Source organism: Camelus dromedarius, chromosome 3 (genome assembly GCF_036321535.1).
Source record: "Camelus dromedarius isolate mCamDro1 chromosome 3, mCamDro1.pat, whole genome shotgun sequence".
NCBI classification, from domain to species: Eukaryota; Metazoa; Chordata; class Mammalia; order Artiodactyla; family Camelidae; genus Camelus; species Camelus dromedarius.
In genome coordinates, this window is record NC_087438.1 from 106552391 (window position 1) to 106568731 (window position 16341).

The 16341-nt window shown below is 44.7% G+C and overlaps 1 protein-coding gene across 1 annotated transcript in view; it reads right to left on the reverse strand.

Moving 5' to 3' along the window:
* ZNF300 (zinc finger protein 300) overlaps positions 1 to 7205 on the reverse strand; it is a 45909-nt gene extending 38704 nt beyond the window's left edge. The window contains exons 1-2 of the mRNA XM_064484447.1: positions 6885 to 7205; positions 5789 to 5914 (exon numbers count right to left, since the gene is read on the reverse strand). The gene's annotated coding sequence lies outside the window, so the exon portion shown is untranslated. The remainder of the gene's footprint in view (positions 1 to 5788; positions 5915 to 6884) is intronic.
* Positions 7206 to 16341: the final 9136 nt, after the last annotated feature.

A 16341-nucleotide genomic window follows, 5' to 3' on the forward strand; every position in this document is an offset into this window, starting at 1 on the left:
AAAGCAACTTTACAATGGAGAAATGCTGACAAACACTACCTCAGACAGAGGACCAACATCAGCGTCAACACCGATAAGTCACGTTCATAGCATGAACCCTTGATATAATATGATGAAATGGTACTTTGCCTCTGTGGTCTCCCTCCCCAGAACACATAACTGCAGTCTAAGCATGAGAAAAACAACAGGAAAATCCCAATAGGGGAACATTTCACAGAATACCTGACCGGTACCTCTCAAAACTGTTGAAGTTATGAAAACAAGGAAAGCCAGAGAAACTGCTTCAGCCAAGAGGAGCCTAAGGAGACATGATGGCTAAAAATAATGTAGTATCCTGGATGGAATCCTGGAACCGAAAAAGGACATCAGATAAAAACTAAAGGAATCTGAATAAAGTATGGACTTTAGTTAATAATGATGTATCACCACTGGCTCATTTATTGTACCAAATATAGCACAGTAATATAATATGTTAATAGCAGGGAAACTGCTTCAAATAATGGAATCAATAGTATATAAACTCTTGACTCTTGATCTACATGCCGGAGAATCTATAAGTGGAGTCCCCAACAAATGGAATCATTCTCTGGAAGTTTCAGAGAAAGCCCTGTGGAGTTGAACAAAAGAGGCAGGGTAGGAGGCTGCTGGCCCTCTTCCTTTTTTCTTTAACAGAAAATGCCTGTGGAGCATACTGACACTGCCCACATACCGAGCACGATGGAAAGAGAGTTGGCAGGACTGGGGAGACCTACGTGTGTGAAGATGAAAGCATGAGACACCTGGAGGAGGTGGTCTGAAGAATGGCGTGAAGACTGAGTAACACTCTGAAGGGGGGATGTTGAAAGGGTGAGCTGATGTGTCTAGGGGAGACATTTGATGGGGAAAGGCGTTCCACAGCATATTTCTGTTAGGTTAGCAGATGGAATGCACACGTGAAGAGGGGACAGGGAAGCGTGTGGCAGAGTGGGTGCTATGAATCTGGGGTTAGAGTGATTTTAGAAACAATTTGAAGCCCCAAGTCTTACCCTCTGTTCACCTCATAGAACAACAAAATCCCTTGAATAAGAAAAACCATGATGGAAGACCCAGAGCTCCATTGCTCTGGCTCCCAGGTGACCACTTTTCCTTCCGGCCCTGGACTGCCGTAGGGCAAAATTCAGATGAGTCTTATCCTCTTCCACGGATTCATATTATCATGCAGACTTGGCCCTTGGAAAGAGTCAACATCTTGTGTTCTAAGATGGGTCCCTTATAAGGCCGTGTTGACCACTCCATTCATGCTTACATTTCTCCTCACAAAGCCATCTGAGTCTAGTGGCCTATGACTGTTTCTCTTTCTCAAGAAAAAAAACAAAAACAAAAAACCTTACCCAGGGTACTTTTTTCATGTCTGTCCTCCTTCTCACTGGAACTTACCTGCCTTATGGAGCACAAGGATGGTCTTTGTGGTCTCCTCCTTACCAAGTAGGTCACACAGACCCACAGAGGGGCTGTGTTTCTCTAAGAAGATGTCTGTTGGCTTGCGAATACCAGACAACCATGTCTGAAATTCCAGACACAAGAGAGCCCAGAGAACAGGGTGAGGCTGCCTATAACTGCCTTGACAACTAAACCACCAGTGGATTAGAATCTTAAAAATCATAGCACCATGGAGACAGAATCACAGAATTTTGGGTCTGGGTGCCACTAGAAAGCTCACATAATCTAACACCTTAACAACAACAACAAAATCCTTATTTACTAAAAAAAAAAAAAAAATCCTTATTTACTGATTAGAAGTTTTTACCCATGTAGATTGTTTGAACTTAAACAACGGGATAAGAGTGGAAATACCTTGTTTGGTTGCCTGGTAAAAGCATAAAATAAACCTGAAACCGTGACATACCAGAAGCTGTGGGTAAAAAGGAAAATTCTTTGATCATGAGGATCAGAAGCATTTACTGGATCAGGATTTGGAGACGCTGAAAGTGGATAATTGCAGGTGATTGAGGCGGGTTAAGGAGATCAACACGGCTCCTTCCTTTATCACTTCCCTTGAAATTTCTTCATAATTCAGACTTTCATTAATTTGCCTTTGAATTTAACATACAAGGTATGAACTTTATCTTAACACAGCTACTGCTTCTGAAATCAAGTTCTCATAATCCCCAGTCTAGCAACAGCTTGCCTTGTATATCTTCATGACTTTGCAAAGACAATAGATACCTAAATATGACACCCAAAGCACAAGCAACAAAATGAAAAAATAGATAAATTGGATTTTATCAAAAATTTTATATTTTGTGCTTCAAAGGACACCATCAAGAAAGTGAATAAATACGGATGAAAAGAAAGGGAGAAAATTTTTTGTAAATTATATATGATAAGGAATATATAAAGAATATGTAAAGAACTCCAATTGAAAAGAAAAATAACCCAATTTAAAAATAGATCTAGGATCTGGCCAAACACTTTTCTAAAGAAGACAAATGACCAAGAAGCACATGAAAATGTGCTGAACATCATAAGCCATCAGGGAAATGCAAATCAAGATCACAGTGAGGTAACCATCTCATATCCACAAAGATGGCTATAACTGAAAAGAAGGACCACAGGAACTATTGGAAAGGCTGTATAGAAATTGGAAGCTTCACACACTACTTTCCTGATAGAAGTGCGAAAAAGTGCAGCTGCTTTAGTAAACAGTCTGATAGCTCCTCAAAAGATTAATTCACTTCTAGGTATACATATGAGAGAAATGGAAACATATATCCACCCAAAAACTTGTACACAAATGTTTATAGCAGCATTATTCATAGTAGCCAAAATGTGGAAAGAACTTAACTGTCCATAAACTGATGAATAGATAAATAAAATCTGGCATATCCATACAACAGAATATTATTTGGCTATGAAGAGAAGTGACACACTAATGCATATTACAACAGGGATGAACCCTGAAACACTACGCTAAGTGAAACAAACCAGCCACAAGGACCACGTGCTGTAATGTTCCATTTACTAGACTAGGCAAATCCAGAGTCTAAGTATATTGGTGGTTGCCTAGGGATGGGAGGGCTGGGGTGGTATGGAGAGTGACTGATAATGGGGACAGAGTTTCTTTGGGGGTGATGAAAATGTTCTAAAATTGATTATGGTGATAGTTAAACCAATAATATATTAAAATATACTAAATATGTATACTAAAACCATTGAAATGTATACTTTAAGTGGGTGAATTATGTCTGAATTAAATCTCAACAAAGCTGTTATACAAAAATGAAACCAAGATCTGGGTGTTGGGTGTGCTTATTATTGCTTTCGGAGTTTCACAGCTTCTAGGCTCTCCCAGCAGAAAGAGCAAAGAAATAGATGTGTTTATACTAATCTATGTGTATACACATGCCTGTAAATATCTAGATATATATACCCATCGGTAAGAACATTAAGCTAACCATGATTTCATACTGATGTCTCCAACTCTAATTCAATGTCACGTAGGTCATTCTAGCCTTCCCCGCTTGTTTAATGGTAACCTCTCACACTGACAGTGAGAAACCGGGCTCCCACCATCTGCCATTCATTTATTTAATTGTTCAGTTCCCGTATATGTGTATAATGGCTTCAGAATTATAAGCCCCATGGAAAATAACCTTTGTAACTAGAGTACAGTGTTTATGTATAGTTTATTTGCCTCTAGTCTTACTTCTCCACTCATTTCCAAGCTCATCAGGTCAACACCTTTTCCTCTCACCCCCTGCAGTGAGGTTGTTTCATACATGTGTAGCATGGTCCAATCCTTTTATCAAAGTTTAAATTCCATCTTGAGATCCCCCTACTGCATAAATTACATTTTAATTGATACATTTAAAAAATGGAACATAAGGTTCAAAGTTTGTGCTGTAAAGTTCTATGGGCTTTGACAATTTCATAGGATAATGTATATCCATCATTATAGCATCACACAGAAGTTTCACACCCTAAAAATCACCTGTGCTTCGCTTATTCAACTCTCCCTTCCCCAACAAACCCCTGAAAACTGACAGTTTTACTGTCTGTATAGCTTTTCCTTTTCCATGATGTCATATAAATGGAATCATACAGCATGTAGCCTTTTCAGATTGGCTCTTTTTATTTAGCAATATGCATTCAAGAGTCATCCATCTTTTTGTGTGGCTTGATGGCTCATTTATTGTGTCACCGGACATTATTTCATTGTATGGCTGTACCAGTTATTTTTAATAGACAACTCTTTAGATCAATTTCAGGTTCACAGCAAAATTGAACAGAAAGTACAGAGCTCCCCTACACACGTAGCCTCCTCTGCTACTAATATCCTACCAGAGCGGTACATTTGTTACAACTGATGAACCTACATGGACACATCATAATCACTCAAGGTCCATAGTTTACATTATGGTTTACTCTTGATGCTGTATATTCTACAGGTTTTTACAAATGTGTAATAACATGTATCCACCATTATGGTATCACACAGAACAGTTTTACTGCCCTAAAAATTCTCTATGCTCTGCCAATGCATCTTTCCCTCCCCCTAACCCCTGGCAACCCCTGTCTCCTCATTTTCACCCTTTCCATAATGTCATATAGTTGGAATCATATTGTCTTTTCAGACTGGCTTCTTTCACTTAGTTGTGTGCATTTCAAGTTCCTGTGTCTTTTCATGGCTTGATGGGTCATTTCTTTTTAGTGCTAAATAATATTCCAGTGTCTTGATGTACCAGTTCTCTTCAATTTCTAGATCGTTTATCATGCATAGGGGCTGAATTTTGTTGAATACATTTTGTGCATCTATAGATATGACCTCTTGCTTTTTCTGACTCAGTCTGTTAAGAGGATGAATTACACTGATTTATGAATGTTGAGTCAGCCTTGTATTCTGGCTTGCAGATATTATCTCGACTTCTCAGTGTTCTGGACAGAAGGAAAGGGCAGGAGGACACTGTGTCGTAAACTCTGGAGAGCAGGCTAACTCTGCTGCTTGTACAAGTCTGTGACTTAGAACTCTGAGATCACACTCCCTGTTTAACGAGGAATGAGCTTCTGTTTGCAGTGAAGGCACCAAGCAGCTATACTTAAGCTTGCCTCATATATTCATGGCTCTATAAATGGCTGTTCTCCCCAGAGCCACTGAATATAACTGTCAGTTAGGACCAGTTGCCCTCTGGTACTACGGGAATCAGTTTTTGTCATTCAAGTTTTAAAAGCTCTCTGGACACCTGGGGAAGTTGTATAGCTCAGTGGTTCAAATTGCAAGACTCAGTTCTGGCTTCCAGTTCTTCTAGGTATATACCTAGAAGTGGGATTGCTGGATCACATGGTAATTCTATGTTTAATTTTTTGAGGAACTACTGTACTGTTTTCCACAGTGACTGATGACCTACAGTTTTAAGTTCAGACTTTCTAATATAGCAGAAAGAAAAAGAAAACAACCAGAAGTAGAACGGACCTTCCCTTGTGGAGCCAGATACACATACTCCTGTTAGAGACTGAAAACAGGATCATCCCTCTCATTGATCTGAGAGTATTATTTTTATATAATTTAAATTTTGTTTTAAGTAGCAATTAGCAGAAATCTTGAAATGTATAGTCTTCATGCTCTGCCATCCATTAAGTGGCCCTTGAGTGCTGGATCTTTGAGAAATGCTGGGTAAACACTGAACAAATGTGCATCCAACTCATTTGCCACCCCCTCCAGGAACTTTCCCAACCCCCTGACCCCCAGGAGGTTCTTTCTGTCCCCTCAGCTCCAAAGGCACCCCTGGGCTTCAATGCTTACCACACTTACCCTCTTCACACTCCCGTGCTCCTCCAGCCTAGACTGTGAGCCCTCGAGGAGAGACTTGTCGGTCCTCGTATCCATCTAGGCCTGGACAGTTCTAGGATTTTGTCTAGGCTGTGGTCCTGCCTAGGCCTGGGAAAAAAAAGGTCAGGTTCAGGACTTCAGATCAGCCTGTACAGGAACAGTGGGTGCACAACTCCCATCAGCCCACTTCTGAGAGGCTCCCAGAACGCCAGCCCCGGATGCTTTGTTCCCATTGGCTTGCTATTCCCACCTTCTCCTGCCCAGGCTCTGTGCATGCAGCAGGCCCAAGGAGCAGATATTTGTCTGTTATCATTTGACTGTTGACACTGCCTCTCAGTGGGGTCCACATATCTGGGGCTGACTTCAACATGTGCTACCGTGCATTGCGTGGAGCATGAAGTATTTTTAGAACGCATGACTCAGACTACTCCCTGACTCAGGCTGGCCTGTCACAACAGGTGACTAAGGAGTTTCTTATTTCACAGCTAACTGCCCCCACAATTAAATATTTCTAATTGCAATAATGCTCAATGTTAAAAACTCAGACATACAACTATAGAGAAGGTGAAAAGCAACTGAATTTCACTACCAACATAAGCACCATTAACATTTAATGTAACATTAATGTATATGTGTATAGACACTTACAAAAATGGCACATAGTGTGCATGTTTATAACTAAGGTTTTACTTAGCTCTACACCACAGACATCTGTTTCATTATATTCAAATGGCTCGATGATTTCCGCCTGTGTGCATCTATGTATACCCAAACTCTTATTTGAAGGCCTGGTTTGTTTTCAGTTTTTCTGTAATATAAATAATGCTGAGATAAACCTCTGGCTCCTCGATTATTTATATGGACTGATTTTAATATGCAATTTGAATTTTACCACAAGGGGGAAGCAGGCTACTGTGAGAAGACAATCTAAGATTAAAAAAAAAGAAAACAACTAGAAAGTTCTTTGGCATACATAAGCTCATGCCAAACTTGTGAGGTGGGGAGCACTGTTGTCCCCATTTGATGGATAAGGAAACTGGGAATGGGGAGACTAAGTGACATGTACAGAGACACCCACCAGGGAGGGCCAAGGTGGAACTGAATCTGTCTTCAGACACCAGGCAGCTGGCTCTCTTCTCTTCACAGCACTTCCGGGTTGACAGCAGTGCAGCATTCTTTTTACATTCCATTCCGTTCCAGGCACTGTGCTGGGGATCCTGTGCGACATGCAGAAGTGACCCCTGAGGGTTCATTATCCCTGTGTGAGGTGTGAGGACAAACATAAGTAACTGAATGACTAAGTAAATGCCCACTAGAACAGAGAGTGCCCAGGAAGGCAGGAAAGTCCCTTTGACACTGAGACTGGGCATGGCTTTAGAAGAGAAGCATGAATGATGCCAATAAGCACTAAGGTCTATTTAGCATTCACTCTGTAGGAGGCACTGTACTCAGTGCTTTATACGTATAATCTCATTAAAAGGTCCCCATAGACCTGGAAGGTGTTCTGTCCTTTTACAGGGAAGAAAACTGATGGCCAGAAAGGTTAAGAAACTGCTATTTGTGACAGAACACTGGAACCCACATCCTTAATGTCTCTTCGGCAGGACCTAGAGCCCCCACGGGCAGAGCTAGCAGAGAGACGTCTAGGAGAGGAAACACAGAAACAAAGTTTTGGAGGCAAGAAATACAGGCACATTGGGGAATACAAGGGAGTCGGTGTGCCTGGAGTGTGAAAGAGGAGGGATCTGATGAGATAAGAACTAGAGGGAGAAAACTGAGCCAGACTGGAGAAGTCTGTGAAGAGTAAGCCAATGAGAGCCTACTGTGTTTTGTATTCAGGGAGGAAGCCAACCAAAGAAAGTGACATCACCGGTACTTTATGACGATTAATTGGGTGTGTTGCATGAGGGAACAAAGAGACTATTAGGGGATTGTTCAAATAATCCTGGTAAAAGATAACCAGAGAAAAAAATGAGAGCTGCAAACATTATTGAGATGAACACCGCAAGATCTGACATCTCATTAGACGCTGGGGAGAGAGGACAGAATGATGATTATGGTTTCCACGTTTGGGCAACTGGGAGAATTTGAGTGTGTACACCCAGGAAAGGGGCTGCAGGGAGGGGAGAGACAAGGTCACTTTTCTTATATGAGACTGAGGAACCTGAGGGACCGCTGGATAGAGATGTTCTGAAGGAAGCTGGTGATTTAGAGGTGGTACCCGAGAATCAGAAGAAATGACTAGGAGCTGGCCAGGGAGAATCTCTACTTAAGATTCAACAGGAGATGTTCATACCCTGATAACCTGTAATTCCATCACCAGGTTTCTGTTGTAGAAAAATAAATTCACATGTGCACAAGAAAGTGTGTAAAGGATGTTCACAGAAGCATTGTTTGTAGCAGTGCAAGTCAGGCTGAGAGGAGGAGTGAGTAAATAAACCATAAAACATCCACATTGTGCAGTGGTTAAAAATTAAGTAGATTTTAAAAAGCTAACATGGACAGATCTCCAACATATATAGTGGGTGAGAAAAGCATGTTGTAGCACAATGATAATGTGCAACACTACTTACGAAAAAAAAGAAGGAAAAAAGCCAAACAAAAAAATGCCATCACATATATTTTACATGATGTGGGTGTGGGTGTATGTGTGCACAGAGAAACTTCTGGGAGGATAAACATACTGTTAATTATGCTGGAGAAGAGCTGTGACAAATATGAAGAGCAGAAGGGATGAAATGGGATTTTAGCCTTAGATGCCAAGTTTTAATTTTGTAAGAAGAATGTAATCATAATTACTTATGTGGATAAAAATTTCCAAACTATTAAAAAAAAGTACAGAGATTCAATGGGAATAAGAGAGGATGGAAGAGACAGGGACATATTCCAAGGCTCCAGGTAGGGCAGTATCATTGGGAACCCTGGGAGAAGTTTCTGGAAGTGCAAAGCGGAGGGGGGATCACAACACTCCCCAGCCCTGCAGAGGCAGCCCGCAGGATGAGCCTTGTGAGCTCAGCTAGTTTTCAGCACCTTTCAATTATAGCCACAAGCCTCTGTGTCCTTGAAAGGTCACCATGTCCCACCAGTAGCCTTGGAATGAGGCGGTGTTTGTTCTGTTCTTTTTCTGAGTTGTAAATATCCTGTGACTTTTCATCCAACTCTTGTTTGCACATGCCCTCCCTTTCCCAGAAATTCCAGCGTTCTTGGTGTTTTCATTCCAGTCCTTCAAGCTGCCCGTGAAATCCACTTCCTCTCATTCCAGTCCCAGCCAATTCCTGCCTCATCTCTTGTCTCCCATTCAAAAACATTCCCTCTTCAGGTCCCTTGTAAGAACATTTACGGAATTTCTCAAGACACAGCCAGCGTAGGTGTCGCTAACACCGAGCAGATAGAGGGGCCAGGCACGGTGCTAAACTTCATAGAAAGCCTTCCAACAACCTAGTAGGTCAATACGATTATAACCCTCATTTCAGGCTTGGCGTGTGGTGGTAAGGAGCTGGTGGGTGAGTGTGTGGGGGTCTCACTATGCGAGTTTGTCCTGAGTGAATGAATGGGGGGCAGGGAGACTGGAGGGGTGTAAGGGACTGGACAAAGGAATAACTTCCAGGTGCTGAGGTGGGGGTTCCAATTTGCCAAGTGCATTTATAGCCATGATTTCATTCGGTGTCACCACAGTGATCTAATGATGGGGGTCATTAAGGAAAATAGTGAGATGAGTCAAGCTTTAATTCCCTTAAAGTGGCGACCCTTGGGTCAAGGGCTCCCAGGGCCTATTAACCCATCCTGCAGCCTTGAGCAAGTCTGCAGGGGGTGGACGCAGACAGAATGCATGCTGGCTGTGGCTTCTCTTGGCCCAGCTCTTTAAGGATTGCCAAATTCCTAGCAGCCACTCCTCCCAGGCTGGGAACTCTTGGCCAGACACCCCCTGTTCTCCTAGCCTGCCCATCCCAGGAGATAAACTAAGTGGCTGGCAGAGGAGCCAGCTTCCTGGGGTTAATAAACAGGCTGTTTATAGCCAGAAGCAGTCATGGGGCAGGAACACACAGGCTAGGAGGTCACACTCCTTCTGAATGTTGAGGTTTCTCATAAACATTCCCCCAAGGAGCCTTCTGGGACGCAGGCACAACTCTGGGCCGGGCCCCCGCCCCTTGTGTCCTCCTCCTTTCTCCCGTCGCTCCTTTCTTTTCTTCTATAATGGAAGGAGGAGACATTTTCACAGTAGACACACTTGATAACTTTGGGCAGGTAATCCATGCCTCTGAGTCCCAGTTCCCTCCCTTGTAATACAGGGTAATGACAGGGCCCTCCCTGCAGGGTGTACAGGCAGGTGCATATTTAAAACGTTTTTGTCTTTCCCTGTACCCACTCCACTCCATCCCTTGTCCCTAATGCTGGCCCTGCCCTTTTCCGTTTCTATTTTGCTGCTCCAGTCCTGCCCCCACCTCCACCCAGGGCACGTCCACCCCCTCTGACTGTGCTTCTGCTGCCTGGAAGGGTGGGACGGGCAGCCAGGCCTAGCTCTGAGGAGGGCTGACCACTGTGGGGCCAGCCCAGCCAGCCCAGCCTTGGCACTAACCCATAAGGCCACACCCTCGTCTCTCTGCTTTTAGTAAAACAAAAAAATTCTCACAGGATTTGGGGGTGGAGGGAGGAAATAGAAAGGGAGAGGCCAAGATATTTTACCCTTTGGCTCATTTTTGCCCTCAGTATGACTCTTCTGGTGGCTTAATGGCTGGAGATCATTGTGTACATTGCTGTGTGACTTTGGGCACGTCCCCTTCACTCTCTGAGTGCGGGCCCTGGAGCCAGGTTGTCTGAGATGGAACTCCATCTCCACCACTTACTAGCTTGGGTTACGAACCATTCTATACCCCAGTTTCCTCCATTTTAATATGGAATTTATATGTATTTTACAGGGCTGTTATGAGGGTTAAATAAATTTGTCTGTTAAAACACTTAGAGCAGAGCCTAGCCCATACAAGGCACTCGGTTCATCTTAGCTATTAAATGTCAATGGAGAGGCAGAGCAGGGGTCTGTGCACACGCGGGAGAGCTGGACATCCTCTCAGGGTATCCCAGAGTCCTGAAACCCCACATTCCTCCTCTTTGCTGACCTCTGGTCAGAGGTCAGAATCTTGTACACAAAGTACTTGGCTGTCCCAGAGAGACCGCAGGAAACTAGTCAAAAGGCTTTCCAAGTCAGATGGAACCCTTAGAGGTTATCTGGTCCAGTTTCTCCCAGTGCAGAAAGAGCAGGGAGGACCAGAGAGACTGCAAGGACTCGTCTGAGATCACAGAGCTGGGAGGGGTTGTGGAATTCCAGGTGGCGATACGCAGGGCAGGGAGGGATTCGAGGGGGCAATGGGATGATCGGACGCTAAGGATCAGAGCCCCAGGCTCTGGGGCTTGAGGATGCTGGGTTCAAGCACCCACTGCATGGCTAAGATACTTGGGGTCATCACTGGTACCACCAACAATAACAACCACGTAATGAGGAGGGAATATATCCTACGTGTGCGGCACCAAATGTTTTCCCATGTGTTCTCTGAGTCCACACAAAATCTCCACTTTACAAATGAGGAAAGATGCCTTGCCCAAGAAGGGGCCAGATCTGGGGTATAAATACAAGTTTCTCTGATGCCAAAGCCAGCTAGACGCTTCCCAGTGCCTAATAGCCCCCAGAACAAGGATCTTTCCCCTGTCTGACTGAGCTGGTGGCCAAGCAGATCATAGCCATGGATGAGCCTGGACTTCCAGCCGTCTCTCTGACCCTGTCTACCCAGACCCACAAGCCACCGTGAGAGACCAGACCCTGTGTAGGAGAGCAGGCCCTTTCCTTCAGGGGCCCTGCCTCGATGCTGTCTGTCCCCGCTCATTTTTTTTTTTTTTCACGACTTTGAAAGATTGTAATACATTCTCTGGAAAACGTTAAGCAGTACAAAAGTCCACCCTGGGCCCTCCCATCTTCTCACAGGTCCACAGGTGGTGGATGATCCAGAAATCCTGGAGCCCTGGAAAGGCCCCTGGTCAGTCCTTGGGGACAATGGTCGGCTATAGAAGAAGACCCTGCTTGAGTGCAGTATTTGATGTCTGGGGGATTCTGAGGGGAAGGTCACTTCAAACTCAATAATGAGGTCCCCACATTTCATGGGCATTTGGGGGAGGGGGAGCCCTTCTCCAGGCACTTTTTGCTGCATGCCAGGCCTGATGATAGCTTTGACCACGACGGGTATGGTCCTGCTGGCTAGAGTTGGGGTAGACGCAGAGGCTGGTTTTGGAAAAGGCAAGGAAGTAGGTAGGGCTTAGAGCCTGGGGTGAAGCTTAAGGACCTGACTTGCCCACAATTCATCCAGGGCCTTGACTTGGGAGGACCAGGAATAGATGGAAAGCGGGAGGAAAAGCAAGGGATGGGTGACCTGAAAAAGAACTTCTACCTCTCAAAAGCATAAACTTTATAGCTGATATGAATTTGTCCATTTAATGCGGTGTAAGAAACTTGGGAGCAGGGCTGACAGCCGTGGGAACGTCTGTCAGTGGAGTCTAAGGACCACACTTGGAGCAGCGAGGAGCTCGATCATCCCCAACGACCCCTGTGGGCTGATAGTCCCTATGAGGTTGACAGCCCAAAGCCTGAGAAGTAGGACAGGACCTGATTCTGACTAGATGCCCTAAAATATTTTGGAGTTCAGCGTTTGGCCAGGTTATTTCCCGTGGACCACAGAGCCTTAAGGAAAAGGAAGTTGATGCCCAGATCTCTTTCAGGCTTTCAGCTTCAGGATCCACTCACCCTGATCCTTCTCCATAGCCCGTCTCTCACCCTCACCTGCACCTCACTTCCTGAAGAGATGAAACTTTCTGAGTGGCACCCCTCCCTGCCTAGGATTGTGGGGAGGGGCAAGGCTTGTCTCTAAATAAAGGCAAAGTACAAGGATTTAGGGACGCTCCCAAATCTATGTCTCCCCCTTTTGTTTTTATCTCATTCATTCATTTACTCATTCATTCGTTTGTTCTTAAACAACGACTTATTAAATACCCTCTGTGTGTGTGCCTGGTACTCTGGTAGGGCTGGAGTTACAGCAGAGAATAAGACATGGTCTCTGACGTCATGCTGTTTACATTCTAGGTGGGAGGAGAATGGGAGCAACCACTGTAGGTAGATAAATAAATGAATGAGAGCATTTAAAATTGTGAAAAGTAATAAAAGAATAACAAAACGATTCTACATAGAATGTTGGGTGAATGTTGGCTATCACTCTTATCATCCGAAAGTTTGGCCTTTGAGATGAATTTATCCAACTCCTCACTCCACAGATGAGGAAACTGAGGCCCAGAGTTGGCAAGGCATTGGTTTCGAAGGCAAAGTTTCTAGCCATCTCTCCTCCTGATGGACCCCCTGTCTGCTGGCTGGCTCTGAGACTGGATCTGCCAATTATTTAGGAAACCATTAGCTTCAGGGCTCCACCTGGATTCTGCAGTCCCTTCTTGATTGTGAAACAGGAGCATGGTTTGAGGTTGGCACTGAAGGGATGGGGGCTGGGCCTCCATTCCGCTGTCCTCACCAGGACCCATCAGTTGGACTGGCTGGCCCCCAGCACTGAGTCCAGCGCTTACTCAGCAATGACAGGGCTAGCGTCCATTGTTTGGGCTTTTTATAGATCTTATTTATTAACTCATGTTCCCTCTTCCTTGAAGACACCGAGCATCAGCACTTTAAAAAAAAAAAAATCTCCTTCTAAGTCATCTGCACTCCCCATTCACCCACCAAGCAGGCAATTAGTGAGCTCCTTGTGTGTCGAGAAAAGAGTGAAGAGGTCCTGGGTGCCCACTCATCTGGGATGCAGTAGGGCACATTCTCAGGCTGGAAACAAAACTGGCTTCTGATTCCTTTATAGCATCTATCTCCACACTTCCTTTCCTGAAACCCAGTGCAAATCATCCTCTGTCCCTGACAAGCTCACTCAGCATAGCTGACATGTCGCAAATCTTGTCAGCAGCTGGAATCAGACCAGTTTCATGGGCTCAAGCCTGTTAGCACTTGCTGACCTGAAGCCCTGCTTATTGTTTGCCAAATAGTGTTTTATTTGATCTTTGCTTATTTAATAGTTATTGAGCAACTACTGTGTATTAAACCCCATGCAAAGTGGTGAGAATGAAGCCTTTTTGGCCCTTATGTTTTAGTGTAGAAAATGGACAAACAAGAAATGATGGTAGAGGGGGAGGGTAGAGCTCAAGTGGTAGAGCGCATGTTTAGCCTGCATGAGGTCCTGGGTTCAAGCCCCAGTACCTCCCCCAAGGATAAATAAATAAACCTAATTACCTCCCCCACCAAAAAAGAAAAAAGAAATGATGGTAAAGTACAGCAAAGGGTTGATGTAGAAAATGTCAAATACTCTAGGAACTAGAATAAAGCAAAGGGACCTGAGCAAAACTCTTCCCTTAAGAAGTGACATTTACATGGAGACCTGAGAAAGGTAGGAGAGAACCAGTAAAAGAGAGGGAACGTGGGGAGCTCCAGGCAGAGGCAACAACACAGACAAGACCTGGAGGTAAGAGGCAACCGCATGTTGGAAGAACTGAAGAAAAGTCCAGTACAGCTGGGGCAGAGAGAAGAAAAGTGTGGCAAAGATGAAGCAGCAGCTGGATTTGGAGGATACTGTCTGAAGCGCTAAGGAATTTGGACTTTAACCCGAGGGCAAGAGGAATCAGCCTGGTGAAGAACAACATCTTTCAAAACATAGGCTTCCTGGGAACACATCAACCAAGTGCGCTAAAAAGGCTGATGGTGAAAAGACGGGCAAGTACTGTTTTTATCCTTGTCTTCATGATCTTTGTACTGAGGCTCAGACCTCCTCTGAAAGCAGCCCGTAGCATGAAGGCCCAGCCCCATGCTGCACCGTGCTCCCCCAGCCGCCCACCCCGCTGTCCACGGAGCCAGTACTGAGTCTGGTGTGGCACTGGCCTCCTTAGACCCTTGGCTCTGTGGAGCCACAGAGACCACCACGGAGAGACTGTCAAAGACCCTTGTTTAACAGGTGGACCAACTGAGGCCCAGAGAAGGAAAGTAATTTGTCTGTGTCCCCACAGCAGGCCTCGGGCTCTGGCTCCTTCTTGTCACCCCCCAGAGAAAATGAACACCAGGGCTGGGACTAGGGTGGGGCAAGTCAGGCACATGGGGTGCAAAATTTGAGGAGGTGCTCACCCTTAGGTGCCAGCTCTGCCCTCGCCTCACCCTAGCCCTGGCTCTGCTGGACATGCTTCAAGGGCAGGGATTGTTACTGCCGGAAAACGCTTTGACATCTCTCACGGTGTTGACATGATGTTCGGTCACTATTTTGAGGGTCACTAGATGCCTACTGATGCTAATGAACAATGGATTCCTGACAAACTGATAAGCATACAGGTGTTTGTATCTTTTGGTAAATATGACCTTCAAATGACAACAAAATAAAGTCAAGAGGGCCCAAGAATGGAGTCCAGAGACCTGGATTCTAGTCTCCTCTCTACCACTGATTTGCTTTGGGAACTTGGGTGAATTGTTCCCCATCTCTAGGCTTCAGTGAAATGGAGTGGTTGAATGAATAATATTTATTGAGCACATATTCTGTGTCAGCCACTATTATAAATATTTCCAAGTTTTAACTCATTTAAAGAATTCCTGGCCTTCAAGACTCCCTTTACTTCAACGGGCTGTGGTTTGAGGTAAGGGAGGCATCACAGAGAATGTGGGACTTGAGAGAGAACTTCCAAATTCCCATGGGGACAATACTCCCTTAAATCATAGTAAAAGCATGTTATCTCAAGGTACTTCATCAGAAGACAGGGAATCACCTTTGGAACATGTCTGAAGACAGACTAGAGATTCTAATGCAGTGATTCTGAACGGGGCCTGGGAATCTGTATGAAAAGCTTCTCAGGTGACTCTGATGGTCAGATTTGGGAAGCAATGATCCCAGCGCATTCCCCTGTCTGTGGACAGAAACTTACATAGACAGCCCAGACCTAGAGCTGCCTTACTTGATCATCAGCATCTCCAGGCAGAGAAATGAATTCATTGGTTGACTAACGCTGCAAATATTAAGCACCTGTTGTGTTCTAGGCCCTGTGCCAGCTGGTAATTATGGTCCCTACTCCCAGGGGACTCCTGGTCTAGGTCTCACACTTATTTTAGAAGGAAGTCATCAAGCCAGAACTAGAAGGGCCTTAGAGATCAACCAACGCCATCATTACACAGTGAGGGAAAGTGAGGCCCAGAGAGGGGGAGCAACATGTTCAAGACTACACAGGGAGCAAATGTATTTTCTGCTCCCAAACCAGGTGAGGAGTCTCAATGTTCTTCCCAGGACTAGGCTGCATCCAAAGTCCTGGGGCACTTACTCTTCGCTTCTTAAGCACTAAACCTACCTAGAGTAAATTTTCCTGGATGTCTCACTTCAAATCTTGCTGACACTTTAAGTCCTCAACATCCCTTCAACCAGAATGGAGGCGGGAGGGAGCAGGGAACCCCATGGGGTGGGTGTTCCATCAGTTTTCTTGGT